At 46.6% G+C, this 17,292-nt stretch overlaps 1 long non-coding RNA gene across 1 annotated transcript; it reads right to left on the bottom strand.

The window, feature by feature from the left end:
• Positions 1 to 9,831: 9,831 nt before the first annotated feature.
• On the bottom strand, positions 9,832 to 17,008 carry LOC125400681 (uncharacterized). Its single transcript, XR_007232049.3, has 3 exons — positions 16,898 to 17,008; positions 12,708 to 12,977; positions 9,832 to 10,766 (listed from the first exon to the last, which is right to left on the bottom strand). It is a non-coding gene; the product is annotated as an uncharacterized LOC125400681 (long non-coding RNA).
• Between the last annotated feature and the right edge of the window lie 284 nt (positions 17,009 to 17,292).

Consider the following 17,292-nt stretch of genomic DNA (forward strand, 5'->3'; position numbering starts at 1 on the left):
CCCAAATATCAGTCTCTGAGATTTTATTAATCATGCTTTGCTTTTAACTCATATAATAAAATGTTTGAAACCTGAAAACCACTGTCATCTAGTGAGTCAACATGCCCTACCCATTCTTCAGCCTGTGGAAGACCACATAGGCTTGACATGCAGGGGACATGGACTGTACAGCATTGACTTATGCAGAGAGGTGTAAAAGAGAGTCAACTATTTTACATTTTATGGTTTTTGCTTGGTTTTATTTGTTTATCCAATTTTTAAAAATTAGACAGAGCATCACGCATCCCCAGATGGTCTCAAATCCCCAATATAGCAAAGCTCCCGATGTCCCCGTCTCTGCTCCCAAGTTCTGGGAGGGTCAGTTTGTCTCACATGTTGTAATAATCGCTATGGTGACTAAATGAATCGCAGAGGGTAGAGAATTGAAGCCGAAAGAGTCTTGGCGTAATCCAGAAAAGAGACAATTGCTCAGACATAGTTGGTGGTATTAAAGACTGTAATAAACAGATATATTCAGGAAATGTGGGTGGTGGTAGGTGTCAGAGACAGGATAGTGGAGTACAGTGAATAAAAAAAATAAAACTAATGACTTGAACGGGGCCTGAAGCTTAGGCCGTAGAGTGCTGGCCCAGACTATCCAAAGCCCTGGGTTTGAACCCCAGCACCGCAGAAACTGGAGGTGATGGCTCACACCCAGGACTCGGGGTTGGGGTGGGGGCAGCCATCGTCCTTCTGCTACGTGGTAAGAGACCCTAAGCAATAGAACAAAACATAAAGCCAGATGCCTCGGCTATTTGCCCCAGGGATGACAGTGTTTACTGAGACAGGGAAGAAGGGCAAGTAATGGGGAGAGGGGAAAGCTTTTGCCACTTTGATAGCAATGTTAACTATTTGAGACAGCCGGCCAATTGACCTGCTAGGAACTCAAATGAGAAAGTTTATAGTACTCGATTTGAGGGTTTAGTTTAAGGGTTGGTTTTAAGTACAATTAATAGTTTCATATGAGTGTATCCATCCACCGCTACTTCCTTCTAGTTCTTCTTAGGGCCCCTATCCCGCTCCCTTCCCTCACCTGCTAGTAGCTACTCCTGTGGGGGGAGGGGATCTCAGGGGCCCCTCCCTGATCTATGCTGGAGCTTTTAGTTTGGTTGGTTGAGTTTTGGTTTTTCGAAGACAGGTTTTCTTTGTGCAGCCCTGACTGTCCTGGAACTTGCTCTGTAGACCAGGCTGGCCTCAGACTCATAGCGATCTGACTGCCTCTGCCTCCTGAGTGCTGGGATTAAAGGCGTGCGCCACCACCGCCGGGTCATGCTGGGATTTTGATTGACTTGATCTGGTGCAGGTCTTGTGTAGAAACCAGGCTACTGTGAGCTGAAATCTCCTCCAAAGTCTAGATTTTATATTTGTTTGTTTGTTTGTTTGTCTGTTTTTACCCAAATCAAGAGTGCCTGTTGAGGAGCTAGAGAGACGGCTGCTTGTGCTGGGGGCCTGAGCTGGTTCATAGCATCCGCATCAGGCTGCTAGCAGTTGCCTTCAAGTCCAGGAGATCCAGCCTCTTCTTCTGGCCTTTATGGGTCGCCCACACACGTATGCATACATGAAGACACATACAAACTTTTTTTTTTCGAGAGAGGGTTTCTCTGTGTAACAGCTTTGACTGTCCTGGAACTAGCTCTTGTAGACCAGGCTGGCCTTGAACTCATAGACATCTGCCTGTCTCTCCCTCCCAAGTGTTGGGATTAAAGGCATGTACCACCACCGCCCGGCTCATACAAACTTTTTTAAAGAACGCCTCCTTAATTTCTCTGCAACTGCTTTAATATATTCTCATAAATTTGTGTTTTCCTGATAATATAATAACTTTATTCATTAATTTTCAATGTATATGCCCATACTAGTGTGTGTGTGTGTGTGTGTGTGTGTACACAGAAAAGTATGTGTAGTTATTAAATAAAATACCTTGTAGCCACTGCTTTGATCAAGAAAAGAAATGCTTGGGGTTACCAGGTATTGTGGCACATGGCTGTAATCCCAGAACTTGGGAGGCAGAGAAGAGGAGCGCAAGACCAGCCTTGGCTGTATGGCAAGTTCCAGGCTAGGCTAGATAGTGAGACCCTGTCTCCATGAAGGACCGTGAGTGGATGGCTGAGGTCCCCAGACTGGCCCAGACTCCCGGTTCTTAGCCCAGTGGTCTTCTCAATGACAGTGGGTGACAGCGGAAGGTCAGCATTTGCTTTTTCTGGCTGCTGGGTGGCACCACAGCAAGCCCAGGCCTCTCCTTCCGTCTTCTCCCGTCACCTGGAACCCATGGCTGTCAGTCTCCACCGCTCTTCTTCCTCTTTGCGTTGAGACCCAAGCCTCAACCATTGTCGTTTACGCTTCTTGGCCCACTCGGCCCTGGGTGCAGAGCGGCTGCTGATGAGGTGACGTTTATTCAAAACTTGATTGCCGGTGGAAATGTGTATGACCATGAGCTGGACTGTTGGGTAGCCAAGATGGAGAGAACAGCACCAGGTTCTCTTCTGGGGCTCAATGGGGTCAACGTCAGTGACTCTGGGGGTGTGGCTTCCTCCCCACTGGAATCAGTGTCATCAGAGGATCGGCTCAAAAAGCCACTCATGAAAGTCTCACGTCACAGACATATTGAATTAAAAACTCTAGAGTAGGCCTTGGAAGCTTTTCTTCATTTTATTAATACTATTACTGTGTGTGTGTATGTGTGTGTGTGTGTGTGTGTGTGTGCCACAGCATAGGGATGGAGGCCAGAGGTTAGCTTTGTGAAGTTTCTACTCTCCTATCACCACCTTTAAGAGGGATCCAGGGAATGAACGTGGGTTGCAAGGCATTTACTGACTGAGCCATCTTACTGGTCCCAGAAATCTAGTTTAGCAAGTCCTTCAGGTGAGGATAGTGGACACTGGACTTGGGCAATGGCTGGTCTCGAGAGGGTAATGGTTCTCAGCCTGTTAAAGCCGAGCCTTGGAGTGGTGCCTAGGCGCCAGCATTGCCTGTAAGGACCCAGGATCGCACTGTGATGGCCTAAGATGCCCCCAGTGAGCAGCACGATTGTGAGTCCTTGCTGCAGGGCACTCGACCTGTCACATAGACTTTGACACAATCAGATCACCTGGTTTTGAAGGAACATGGCCAAACTTTGTTTTACTACACCCTTGACCTGGAAAGCCTTTTGTAACTGGAGGTTTCTCTCCTACCCTCCAGTTCCCGAATGAACACTCTGAGGCTTAATGTTACTTACAAACTGTTCGGCCTATTAGTTCAGACTTATTACCTAGCTCTTACAACGTAAACTAACCCATTTCTATTATTCTATATTTTACCGCAGGGTTTGTGGCTCATTACCTCACGTTATTTCTCCTGTAGCTGCTGGCATCTCCCAGGCTCTCCCTTCCTTTTCCCTTTCTCTTTGTTTGGATTTCCAGCCTGGCTCTATTCTGCCAGGTTGTTGGCCAAATTAGCTTCTTTATTAACTAATGGTAGTAATCCCAGGCTCTCCCTTCCTTTTCCCTTTCTCTTTGTTTGGATTTCCAGCCTGGCTCTATTCTGCCAGGCTGTGGGCCAAATTAGCTTCTTTATTAACTAATGGTAGTAAAACATATTCACAGGCCGGGCAGTGGTGGCACACGCCTTTAATCCCAGCACTCGGGAGGCAGAGGCAGTCAGATCTCTGTGAGTTTGAGGCCAACCTGGTCTACAGAGTGAGTTCCAGGAAAAGCTCCAAAGCTACAGAGAAACCCTGTCTCTAGAAAACAAACAAACAAACAAACAAAAAACATGTCCACAGCATACAGAAGGGCATCCCACATCAGCTTTCCTGTTCTTTGATTCACATGGTAAATGTTCCCTATTATCTGAAATTCTAACGAGGCCCATGAAGCTGGGATGGGCCCAGCTTTAAATACTCTTTCCTACTATTTAAAGCCCCAGAATTCATCAATTTATCCTTGACTGTGGCGTCCCCACTTTAAATATCTACGCACTGGAGGTCAGACCGTTGCACTGAAAGAGCTTTACGGAGTTAGGGAGAACCTGTCTTCAGTCTTCTTTTTCATCTTCCGCTACACGCGTGTGCTATCAAGTTCCTAAGAAAGCTTGCTACTTTCTACTCTTCTAGTCGTATCAGAAGACATTATCCACAAGACAGACCAGTGTCCCGTGTGGTAGAAAGTCTGTTAAAAACCCAGCAGAAAAGGTGACAGTTTGCTCAGACCATGAAGAGTGACCCACAATGAGTGATGTGCCTGTCATCTCGGGAGGGAGTTGTAGGTGTGAGAGACACCAGCACTGGGTGTATCCATAGATCTATTCCGATGGTCACTAGCCAGGGGCCCTGAAGTAGCCAGCTGTTTGTGCTGAGCTTTGCTTTCCCCTCTGCCTCCCATGAATAAAGAGAGGTGGTGACTGCAGTGAGCTCTTGGCAAGTCGTGGGGTGTCTGCTACACCCTCCATTGTTGCCAGCTGTGAGGCGAACTTCCCTGGCAAGGCTTCAGAGCTACAGGGCTTCCCGCCTCCTCATCAAAGAGAGGGTGGCTCCCAGGCAAGTGTGTCTCAGCTCCTGCATTGCAAATGGCCGAATACCCCGGGATGAGAAATCTCCTAGAGGCACTCTGCAGCAGTAAAGGTCCCCTGTCCTTCACAGCCCACGGTTCTCTTGTAATAGTGAAGAAGGTAAATGCTGATGTGGCTAAGGCAGTCTTTACTTTCTCTCTGCCCACTGAAGCCATTCTCCTGCCTGCTGGGGACCCTATGCGACACTCTCCAGCAGTTAGAAAGGACGCCTGGAAAGAGGCACACAAAGGCACTCATCCTGGACGTTGTCACCTTCCAGACCAGTCTTTGTGTAAAGAAAAACTTGCTCATTTTTCCTGAGCCAAAATCACAGCACAAGAAGGAAGGGTTGGGGAAATGACTCAGTGGCTAAGGGCACTGCTTGCTCTTGTAGAGAACTTAGGTTTGGTTCCCAGCACCCACATGGTGCCCCACAACCATCTATAACTCTGATACTTAAAAAATATTTTACTGACTTATTTTTTGTTTTTGCTTCATGGACATTGGTGTTTTCCCTACATGTATGTCTACATGAGGGTGTCATATTGCTTAGAGTTACAGAATCTCTGAGTACTGGGAATTAAAACCAGGTCCTCTGAGAAAGTGCTTACAACCACTGAGTCATCTATCTCTACAACCCTGATCTGATATTTTTATATGACTTTCAAGTAGGACACCAGGCATAGTCATGATGCATGTACATGCATGGGGGAAAAGCACTCATGCTCAAAACACAGATTCTGTATGGCCTGAATGGGACAGGCACAGGGAGAAAGTCAGTAGATGGATAGGAATGGCTTCCGAGCATCTATATACTCTAGGTCAAGCTCAATCAGCGACACACTGCTCTGGCTTGCCTTCTGTGGCTTCAGGGCTACCATTCCTCCTCACCAACCCACGTGCTTACCTGGTTCTTTCTCTCAGTTTTTTTTTTAAACTAATAAACTTTATTTTTTGAGAAGCTCATAATAGTTCAGCGGAAAGTAAGGTCAAGATATCAAATTCCACTCTTTAAGATGCCCCTTTGCAACCCCGACCAGGCTGGTGCTTTGTTAAACTACACTGACACTCCCTCCACTATTGCCCAAGGGTGTAGCTCATCTTAGGGTCCGCTCTAGGTGCTGCATAATTTATGGGTTTAGACACTTCATCATGAACAACAGTTTTACTGCCTGCAACTCCTCTGTGCTCTACCTACCCACACCTTCATAATCATAGACTTTGATCCTTCTGCTTTTCTAGAATAGAAAAATAGCTGGAGCCATACAGAAGCCAGATTTTCTAGACTGACTTCTCTCACACGGCAATACCGAACTGAGTTTATTCCATGTTTTGTGGTTTAGTAGCTCATTGCTTTTTATTATGGAATTCTATTTCATTCTATGAATGTACCATTGTTTGTCTGTTTACATTACTGAAGAATATCCTGGTTGCTTCCAAGTTTGGGAAATTATGAACATAAATGCGACAAACATCCATAAGTAGCACTTTGTGTAGAAGAAAGCCTACAGCTTATTTGTCTAAATATCAAGGAATTAAGTTACTGGTGTGTACGTAAAAGGTATAGTTAGCTTTGTTAAAAACAAAAAGAAAACTAAAAGCTGTTCAACACTTTTCCCTCCCTTACTTGCACTGTTCTTTTCTCAACTGATCTAACCACATATTTATTTATACAAAGGGTCATACGAGCTTATTTGCAAATTCCATTCTCTGTCGTACTTGACCTGGTTGTGACGTTACCAGAGCAAGGTCAGAATTGCATAAGCATGCAGGAGCCAAAAGACCTAACCTTTCTTCAGAGCACATTACACGGATTTATGGAGCAATCTTTCAGTGAACCGGCTCTGGCCTCTGGCTCTCTACTTCCTTCTTTGGGCACCGTGAGATGTTGGTCATAGTGCACCTGAGCTGGAACTGGCCTGCAGCTTTAGGACGGAGCATACGATTTCATCTAATAAATGTTACCTGCTGTTAGTGTTACTCGTAAGCAAACTTGTAACATTAAAAACTGGCGGGATGTGTGCCTATAGAGGTTGGAGTTCATGTCTTGCGACTTCTCTAAGATTTATTTAATATTTTTCAGCTCTGATTTTGGTCTACCCAGTACACTGAATTATTTATCATGATCAATCATGATGCTAGCTAAAATTTTTGTATATTTAAGCAGTTGCTTCCAGATATTTTGAGATAATTGTACTACAATATTTATTTTATTGGAATGCAGCCATATATGGAATCAAAAGTTTTTCCTCCCAGTATTTTCATTACCTATCTCTGCTTTAAATAGAAACCCACAAACAGTAGCCAGGAACTTGCTCCAGTGATAGGTGGTAAGGAAACCATGGGAGTTGGCACCTATGGTTTGGAGGAATGGTGCCTGCTGTAGTGGTCTTGGGTCTCTCACTTTGCTTACCAGCGTCAAACTGCTACACCTGACTCTCTCACTGTTCACTGCTGTCGAGACTCTAGGGTGAGTCCTTGGAGCAGCCCTCACTAACCTCAGCAGGGGGGTTCTGCTATGGCGAGAAGAAACTGGGTGACTGGGTTTCTGCATTTTAAAAGTCTTTCCTCTTGGCAACCAGGATCTGTACAAACTTCTGACATAACTGCTCCATGGCATGGCTAAGGAGAAGGTTTTTTTACTGTAGGAGAGAGAGAGAGAGAGAGAGAGAGAGAGAGAGAGAGAGAGAGAGAGAGAGAGAAGCAGTCAGAGGCATCTGGTAGAGTCCAGAGCAGAGAGAGAGAAGTAGACTGAGCATGGTCAGCAGACTGAACACGGCCAGGTTATCTGTGAGAGAGGAGGGCAGCGGGGGATCCAGACTAGAGAGCACGTCGAGGAGCAGGAGCGGGAAGAGCGCACAGCTGAACAGCAGGTGACAAGGAGAAGGAGCAGACAGGAGAGGGAAGCCCATCTAGGGTAGGAGAGGAAATGAGGAGGGTTAGCACGCTAGCATAGACTCTGAAATATATAGCAGGTACTTGTGACACAGGAGCATAGCACCACAGGTAGATCAATGTCTCTTCTGCAAATGTGGGCGTAATGACTTCATGTTGGGGGGCGGGGAACCAATGTCACAAGCTCCCGAGGAACGCTGTCTTTTATCGAACTGCCAGAAATCCCCCGATAGTACAGCTGAGCTCATTTCTGAATATTTGTGCTGCCTTTTTGAGTTTGGGGAATTGGAGTTTCCTTTGGCCTTGTGTCTTTGCACCGTAATTACCGAGGGTCTTCTACTCCACATCTAGTCCTGTGAACCTCGGAGAGCACCTTTCCTTGTAGACATCAATATTTCATGCCTGAATTATTAACCCATCCATCCATCCAACAAATGTTCATTGATTACGTGCTGGGTACCAGGTGATGTTCTTAGAATCAATGACACAGTGGTGATGTAGACAATGTGAACACTCTTGGAATTGTGACCTCATTATAAAGAGTGGCATATGAAGACCCCAAAGCAAAGTCAGGTTTGAGAATGAGAGGGTCTGCTGGTTTTGTAGGATGCCCTTTCGGATGCAGTCTTCAAATGAGCCACCCAGACATGGGAGTGAGCATCTTTATGGAGAAATACACACAAATGGGCAGCAGTAGGAACATGTCTTAGAGATGAAGCTGGAGGCTGATGTGGGGCAGGCAGTCAGGAGTGTGGCTCACACCAGTGCCTCAGCCAGGTCCACAGAACACACTAAGCATTTGGAACCACACTGTTCACCTAAATGGGGTGGAGGAGGTGGTGATGTACTCGGGGGATGCAGTGACTCAGAAGCTTTGAGAGTAGCAGGCAGCCATACAGTCAGGAGCAGGCGCTGTGTGCCTTGGCAATCACTGAGCTTCTGACCATCGGGTACTTCCTATGTGTGGCACATTTGCCATTTCAGAGACTCATCAAAAACCCCAAATGAGGGATATGCAGGCTGCACCATGAAGTTCTAGTGGGGCTCATATTTGAATGATGAGGAGCGTGAAGCTAGAATGAAGAAAAAGAGACACGTCTGTCCTGGAGAGCCTGGCGGGGACCGGCTGGAAGTGCCTGCAGAGAGATCCTGTGTATTGGAGTGTGTGACTGTGCACAGGAAAGCCTGACTCCAGATAAGGAGACTCAGGAAAACTCTAGAGCGAAGACTTTGCAAAGACCTCAGGTCCTTTTTTTATGGACGTCAGGGGTCTTCTGAATTCACTTCTCCCACCTGAGAAGCCTCTTAAGTGCAAATATTCTGCCCTGGTTCTCGGGGTAGCATCATCTTGACTAATCTTACAATAACTAACGACCCTATTGCAGTGGTTCTCAACCTTTGGGTCCTGACTTCTTTAGGGGTAAATGACCTTTCACAGGGGTTGCCTAAGACCACCAGGAACCACAGATACTTGCATTATGATTCATAACAGTAGCAAAATTACAGTTATGAAGTAGCAATGAAAATAGTTTTATGGTTGGGGTCACCACAGTATGAGGAGCTGTATGAAAGGTTGCAGCATTAGGAAGGTTGAGGACCACTGCCTTATTGCAGTCAAAGTTTACCTCATTTCTTAGATATAGCATATTATTAAACATAGCGGATTATTTCCTTTCTCACGTTTTTATGCTTGGTGAAAACTCAGGATGGTTGATGGAAGAAGCAACTGGAAACTAACAATACAAATGCAAACAAGACCAGCCTCATAAGGGGCAGCGAAGACAAAGGTGTCACATGAGCTAGCTTTTAAAATAAGACACCCGAGGGGCTGGAGAGACAGCTCAGGAAGCCAGAGCACCACTGCTGTAGAAGGCCGCAACCGCACTCTCCACCATAGATGGCGCTGCACCGCCAGGTGAGCTAGAAAGCTCACACATGTTGGTATTTTTCCACTACTCCCAAGGTATCACCTGGGACTGGGAGCAGCGGACCAATCCAAGAGTGACACGTCCAAAGCAGGGTCTGTTTCCTATATAAGGGATGGGTTCCATCATATCGGGGTCTCCGCCATGTGGCTTATGCTCTAGCTCCCAAGAGGATTAAAGCCTTTCTGCAGAAGAATCCTGTGTCCCGCGTGGTTCTTGCAGGCGAGAGGAAGCGTGGGACACACTGCTCCTCCAGAAGCCTCAGCACATAGGTCAGGAGGTTCACACCATCTGTAAACCCAGTCCCAGGGGCTCTGCCCACACCTTCCTACCTCTGCAGGACCCAGGTGGGTACAGAGTACACAGATATGCCAGCAAAATACCCACACACATTAAAAAGACACCGGGGTCTTAATCATTTCAGTAACTTCAATTTTAATAAACTGTTTCCCATGTTCCAATAGCAAACTTCCCATTTCCTTAATCACTCCTTGTATGCTGGGCACTGTGCGTGGGGCTAAGCTGGAACATTAGAGTCCCTTAGATGTGGACACAGACGAGCAGGAAGGTAGCTTTATTATATGCTACAAAACTCCTAAGAAGTCACTGCTATGTCTGGGGTCTCCCCAAATTGGTGGCTTTAGGTTCCTAAATCTCTGTGTCTTTAGGCCAGGCATATACAAGAGGCAGAACCAGATAGATCTCTGTGAGTTCACGGCCAGCCTCAACTACACAATGAATTCCATGTCATCTAAGACTCCAAAGTGAAGTGTCTCAAAACACAAACCCTGATAAATAACACACAGGAATTATTTGTATTATTATACAAATTCTTTTTAAATTTAAATATTTTAGAATAAAATAAATCAAGAAAAATATTTGGAAGAAAGGAGGAAGGAAGAGAGGAAGGAAGGGGGAGGGATGAAGAGATCATCTGTTAATCGCTTTCACCAAGACCTGGATGATGCTGGTACCCTGGCGGAGGACTCTTCAGCCTCCAGAACCAGAAAGTCAGAGTTTATGGTTTGTGCTATCCAGACAACACCCAGCGAAGTGCCATCTAAACTTTCTACTGGATGCCCATGGCAAGGAAGACTAATGAGAGAAAAGAACGGGGGCAGAGCGACTACACCATGAGCATCTGCAGTGTACCAAGAACCTCGGCTGTGACTTTGTGTCCGTCACTCACTTCGTCTCTCACCAGGTCAGTCTGTACAGCAAGGCCAATGGGGACATCACTTCCAGAGAGCCTGGAGCACTAAGCTCCCCAGCATGCACGTGGCGTCTTAAACAGCTTCTCTGCACTTAGGGACTGTGTAGCCTCGGAACCTTCCTCTTCCGTAAATTGGAAACGAAGCATTGTTTATGGTGATGAGGGCTCTGTGGAGATTAAGGAAGTTAAAATAAGCGCCCACAGTCACATAGGGGGTCTGCAGTGTTCAGGGGCTTGAGAGGTTCAGATTGTGAGCTCTCTAGCGCCACAGATGGCCTAATCCATCGACCCGGTCACAGTTTTGTGGTCTATTCAGAGGTGAGGCCTGCATGGCTTTGAAGGGAGTATCTTGGCTCCAGCCCCATTTTGACCGTCTATGTCCAGGCCTCCATGAAGTGGACTTTGTTTCCTTATGACCTCACCCACAATGTCAACCTTGCGGCTGGTGTCCTCCTGTAAGAACTTTTCCTGAAGAGACGCGAACAGAGGTCTGTTCTCCCCATCTAGGCCACTGATACCAGAAGGGTTCTACCCAGGCCTAGCCAACACCAGTGAGCTTACTGAGCTTACTTACTCACAGGAGTGTGGGTGACTCTGTGTTGTCATGCGAGAGTTCTACCCCATGATAGATGACGAATGCATAGACGCGCCATCGTGTCCAGTTAGCACATTAACTATTATTATTAATTATTGTTCTTTATTACTATTACTATTATTATTATTATTGAAACTGGTTCTCACTACGTAGCTCCGGCTGACCTGTAATTCTTAGAGATCCATTTGCCTCTTCCTCCAAGCAGTGGGATTAAAGGAGAGCTCTGTCATGTCCCATCCCTCTATCATCCATTGTTTATTTTTATTGATAATTCCTGCTCTCATTATTTATTTATTTGTTTGTATGTGTGTTTGATGTGTGTGTGGCAGGCATATGGAGATCAGACAACAGCTATGGAGAACCCATTCTCTTCTGCTGCTGTGGTTTCTGGCAGTTGGACTCGGGTAGGCTTTGATGGTGAGTGTTCTTCACTACTCCGTTATTTGAAGACATAAAGGTTGCAGGTACACTTGATACCTCGCTCCCTCCTGACAAACTTGAAGCTTTTTTTTTTTGTCGAGTGTGGCCAGGCATCCTAATGGCTCCCCTTTCAACCTGATTTCTTCCTGTGCTCAGGACCAGACCCTGTGCCTTGAGCATCCAAAGGCTCTGGGACCGCACCCTCTCCCCAGTCCTCCTCCAAACTTTGTGGAAATGTAGCCTTTCCTGATCTTGTGTGTGTGCCCAGCTGAGTCCAGGGCAGGGTCAAGTCTGAGAGCCTGCGCTAGTGAGAGCTAGGTGTTCTACTAGGAGGGAGATTCCATCTTGCTTTCACTGAGGTTGGGTTTGAACTTCACCCATGTCTCTGGTTTGTTGCCCCAACTCCAAATATTTTAATTGACTGGAGTACAAAACTTTAAAACGCACGTGGGTGACACTGCCTTGTAAATTCCTGGTCATGGCTAAGATCCTCCGCATGGCTTAGGACCAGTGAGGAGTTTGGTTGCAAGGGTCCATGGGAGTTTTGCTTCATTTCTTCAAGTGACTTTGAGATTCTAGTTTGGTTTGCTGATTGTGAAGCTCCCAAAACAAAGATGTGCAACGGGAGACAAGGGCACATTCTTCTCTCCCCAACCACACGATCCCAGCCAACAAGACAAGCGACAAGGCTTCAGCCTTGCTTGGGTTTTACAGCATTGCCCAAGCTGTGGTACAGTTCCGTTCTCTCTTTCTCTCTCTCTCATTCAAAGCTGCTGTTGTGTTTCCTCAACTAAGGGTCTTCCCTTGCTTCTTCTGTGCCTGCTCATGTGTCAGAGGGCCCAGAGAGGGGGCATCTGCCAGGTGTTATGGAATAGTGGCCATGTAGTTGTCATCTTCTGAGTTTTAGGAGAGGCAGAAACTTGGGAGTTTATGAAAAGATTTGGGCTGTTACATCAGGGGTTAATTAAACATCTTAAAAGCCCCACATGTTTTCAGAGGCCAGAGTTGGTCCATTGACCTCCGAGACAAGCTGGGTGTTCTATACACAGCCCATTCTAGTTGGAAAAATCCCCCAAGAGCCCCTGCAACTAACCTGAGTGATTTGCTCTTCTTGGTCTGGTCGAAAAGACAAGATTGCTGGAGCACTCTGACCATGTGGTCAAAAGCATTGCAATCACTTAACTTGGTCCGTGATGGCTGGTTTGGTAGATCCTTAATCAAAGCACACCTTTCATAAGCCAAGCCCTCAAACATGTGCGTCTGACTCTGCTCCCAATTCAAGTGGTCCAAGTGTCCTTGTAGAATCGCTCTGGTCCTCTCCCCCTGATATGTAGTCAGACTTTAGGATGTACAGAATGTGTCTCTGGAGACAGCAGAAAGGAAGAAGGGAAGTTACACTCTTCTCTCTTCTGCCCTTTCTCCCACCCCAGCCCCTCCCTGCCCCTGTGTCACCTGGGGTCCTACCACTGGACAAAGCTCCTTGTATCTGCCATGTATCTGCAAGTGACCAAATGTTTCTCTCTCAATACTCTCTTTGTACACGATGAGGCGGCTGGCATTTGTTGCTAATAATAGATTGGTAACAGATGCCCTCATTGTTGGGTGCTGGGTACACGCAGCACAAATTAAAAACCCGAAACAAAGGGTTCAAACGCCTGGCAACTTTAACAGCGGGCTCTTACTGCTGGGAACAGGCCTTGTGCTGAACTGGGCAAGGTGAGGGGCAGGCTGCGGGAAGACTGGGAATGGAGTTTACTGTGGATGGATGACGTTGGGAACGTAGGTGGGCTCTTGGGAGAAGAGACCAGGAATAAAAAGGGCCAGTTGTCCAGAAGTTCACGTGTGTACTTAGGTCTGTGGTGGGGATGTCAGTGTCTAGTCACCCCTGACCCGGGAGAATCAGGTAGCAGGCTAGCCACAACCCTGGTCTCGCTTCATGGCGTGACTCTGTCTGCCATCCTTTTCATTTTCCTCAGCAAGGCCTTGTAATAGGTCAGAGGCGTTTGCAGGCTGTGAACCATTCGGGTCTAAGCATGAACACTTAGGACTTTCTTTCCTCCTGCCTTTGTCCCACAATGCTCTTATTTCCCACTCAGGAACCAGCACCGTGCTGCCCAGTATGTGGTCCAACAAGTGGATCTGGGGATTGAGATGGAAGGCGTCTGTCCTTTTATTCTCCTTCCTCTTGACTGTCTTTCCTTAGTGCTGGAACCATAAGTACACCTCCCACACCCTGCTAATGATTCTACCCTTAAAAATATTGGTTTGTTTTTATGTGTATGGATGTTGAGACTGCATATCTGTCTGTGCACCAGGAGTTTGCAGTGCGGTTTCCTTGGACACCAGAAGACAGCATCAGAATTCCAAGGACTGGAATTACAGATGGTTGTGATTAGTCTTGTGGGTCCCGGGACTTGAACCCAGGTCCTCTGAAAGAACAGCCAGTGCCCTTCACTGTTAGGTCATCTCTCCAGCCCGATCAACAGTTCTGTCTTGGTTTGGAGTTAAATAATCAGCATAAATCTTATAAACTGAGGTTAGTTAGTCTTTCTAATATTAAACAAAAGCCCCAGAAAAGTACCTTATAGGCTCCACATTTTATTCCCTGTGTCCGCAGTGATTAGCACCGAGCCTGGCACTAAATGAGTGAATTTTTCCCACATTCTCACCGGTATTCAGAGGAGAAAGCCTCTACTTCATTTGAATGGGGTGGGGTAGAAGGATGCAGAGGCAGAATGCCAGCCTCTTTCTGCCTGAGCAGATGGCTTCCAGGGACTGGGTGATATTAACAGTCTTCAGGTAGAAGAAAGAAACCAAGACGTTTACCCCAATCTGTAGACACGGTCTTGGGTCTTCCTGTTGCATTATTGCTCAAAACTTCTGTCATGTATTGTACTAGGAGCGGCAAGCAAGGGCACTGGAGCCACACAGCAGCAGGAAGAAAACCCTACTGACGGTTTTTCTGCAGTATTTACTTGCTGGATTTACTACAAAGGCTTAAATCTTATCTGATTTTTTTTGTTGTTTGTTTTTGTTTTTTTTTAAGACAAGGTTTCTCTGTAGCTTTGGGAACCTGTCCTGGGACTATCTCTTGTAGACCAGGTTGGCCTCGCAGTCACAGAGATCCACCTGCCTCTGCCTCTCGAGTGCTGGGATTAAAGGCGTGCACCACTACCGCCTGGCTAAATTTTATCTGTTTTTTTATGCTTATGAGAGCATGTGCATATATGTGAAGGTGCATGAGGAGGCTGGAAGACAACCTAAGGTGCACTTCAGAAATATTGTCTGTTTTGAAATCAGATCTCTCCCTGGCCTGGTGTTTGTTAATTAAGCTAGACCTAGACTGGCTGACCAGCCAGACCCAGAACCCCGTGCTTCATGGCACTGGGATTATAAGTATGCCGCCAAACAGATCGTTTGTGTGTGTGTTCTAGAAATTGAATTTAGGTCTTCCTGCTTGTGAGGTCAGCAGTTTTCCATCTCCCAGTGCTAATCCTGCATCCCTGAAGTGTTCAGCCATTTAATGACAGTTTCTTTTACTGTAGCCTCAAGGGGGAGGGAGATCAGAGGAGTAGGGTTGTGTACACATACATGCACCCCTCCTATGAGATCTGAAGTTGTCTAATACTGTTATATTTCAACTTTTTAGTGGGATAAAAATATAGAATCTACCATCTTTGCTATTTTCAAGTGTGAAGTATATATTTTTCTGAAATATCTCAATAACTTTTCTATTTTGTAAGACCGAGTCTCTGCACTCATTGACTATTGACCAGTACTACCTTTGAACATTATTCAGAGTTCTATAAGTAGAAAACATGTCAGCTGTAGGCACAGGTGAGCAGTGTTCTGTTCTCTGTCCTGTTGTTTAAGCATCTCTTACAGTCTTGTTCAGCTAACTCTCCCACCTATGGGATGATCCAACCGAGCTTCTAGGCTCACCATGATCAGGAAGAGAAAGAATGAATTCTAACCCAAAAGAGAACTTCTTAGCTCCCAGGCATCTCCCAAACCAAATTAGGTTAACTTCCTTATTGTGTGTTGATTCTCTTTAATGCTAGAGACTCTACAGACAGAACAGCCAAATACACAGCCTCAGGGGCCTAGAAATGACTGACTCTTCCAGGTTACAGCCATGCTATAACATGTCTCCTTTATTCCACCTTTGCTAACTGTCTGCCTAAATGCCATCTGCCCCATTGCACATAGTAGTTTCTCAGCTCAAATATTTTGTGCTTAGGTTTGCTTGTCTGTTTCTTGTCCCATTTTAGCTCCTGTGACGTGGAGGTCCCCTGATATTGTTCAGAGCTTTGTGGCTTTTGTGGAGCCTGTGTCTTGCCCTTCCTGGTCTCAGACAGAAGCTTCTGGGACATCCCTGACTTCTGCTTTCTCTTTGGGGTGCCCACCTGGCCCTGAAAAGCACTGGAGCAAGTTTAGGGGAGCGTGGGAACCAGGTGAAGCTCCACTTCCTCTGAATACCCAGCGACTAGTGTGCTCACCAGCTTGTGGAGGGCAGTTAAGAAACTTTCTGGCTGCTTCTTCTTCATTCAAATAGCAAATAACAGGAGGGCCCAGAGCACGAGGTGGTCAGGATTAGGGGCAACGGTCCTAGTCAAGGCCACGGGGCTCCCGGAGGTAAAGCTGAAGACAAGGAGTCACCAAGCTGGGCTGCCTGGTCAGGCACATGACGATCAAGTTCTCGGAGATCTGCTCGCTCCCCCTGTCCACTAAGGAATCTGAGATTATTGACTTTTTCCTGGGCGCATCCCTAAAGCATGGGGTTCTAAAGATCATGCCAGTGCAGAAACAGCAGTACAGGTTCAAGGCTTTTGTCACTAACGGGGACTACGATGGTTGGGTTGATCTTGGTGTTAAGGGCTCCAAGGAGGTAGCCACTGCCTTCCGAGGGCCCATCGTCTCAGCCATGCTTTTCACTGTGCCTGTGTTGGAGAGGCTGCTGGGGGGATAAGACTGGCAAACCCCACACTGCTCCATACAAGGTGACAGGTGCTGTGGCTCTGTGCTGGTGCATTCATCCCTGTCCCCAGAGACACTGGCATTGTCTCTGACCTTGTACTCAAGAGACTACTGATGATGACCAGTATTGATGAACTCTACACATCAGCCTGGGGCTGCACTGCCACCCTGGGCAACTTGCCAAGTCCACCTTTGACACTATCTCCAAGATCTACAGCTACCTGAATCCTGACCTCTGGAGAGATTGTCTTAGCAGCGTACCGGAGTGCTCATCAGTTTGTCCCTGCGTTCTCTATGTCTCCTTACCAGGAATTCACTGAGCATCTTGTGAAAACCATACCAGAGTCTCTGTTCAGAGGCCCCAGCTCCAGCTGTGGCCACCACAGAAGGATTTTCATACAAGAAAAATAAAGTGAATCAAGCCTGTTGAGAGAGAGAGAGAGAGAGAGAGAGAGAGAGAGAGAGAGAGAGAGAAAGGAAGAAGAAATGTTCTGAGACTGAGGTACATCTCTCAGCATTCCATGGTGACTCACAATTGTCTCTAATGCTAGCTCTAAGATCTAACAGCCTCTGATGGCCTCCCCTGGCAATAGGTGAATGAGTGGTCACAGAGCACACACAGGCCAACACTCACACATGTAAAATAAATGGGAAAAGAGGCATTCTGAGAGCAACGGGCTGAAGCGATAAAGCCTAAATGA

This window comes from Myodes glareolus, chromosome 4, assembly GCF_982192425.1.
Source record: "Myodes glareolus chromosome 4, mMyoGla1.1, whole genome shotgun sequence".
NCBI lineage: Eukaryota > Metazoa > Chordata > Mammalia > Rodentia > Cricetidae > Myodes > Myodes glareolus.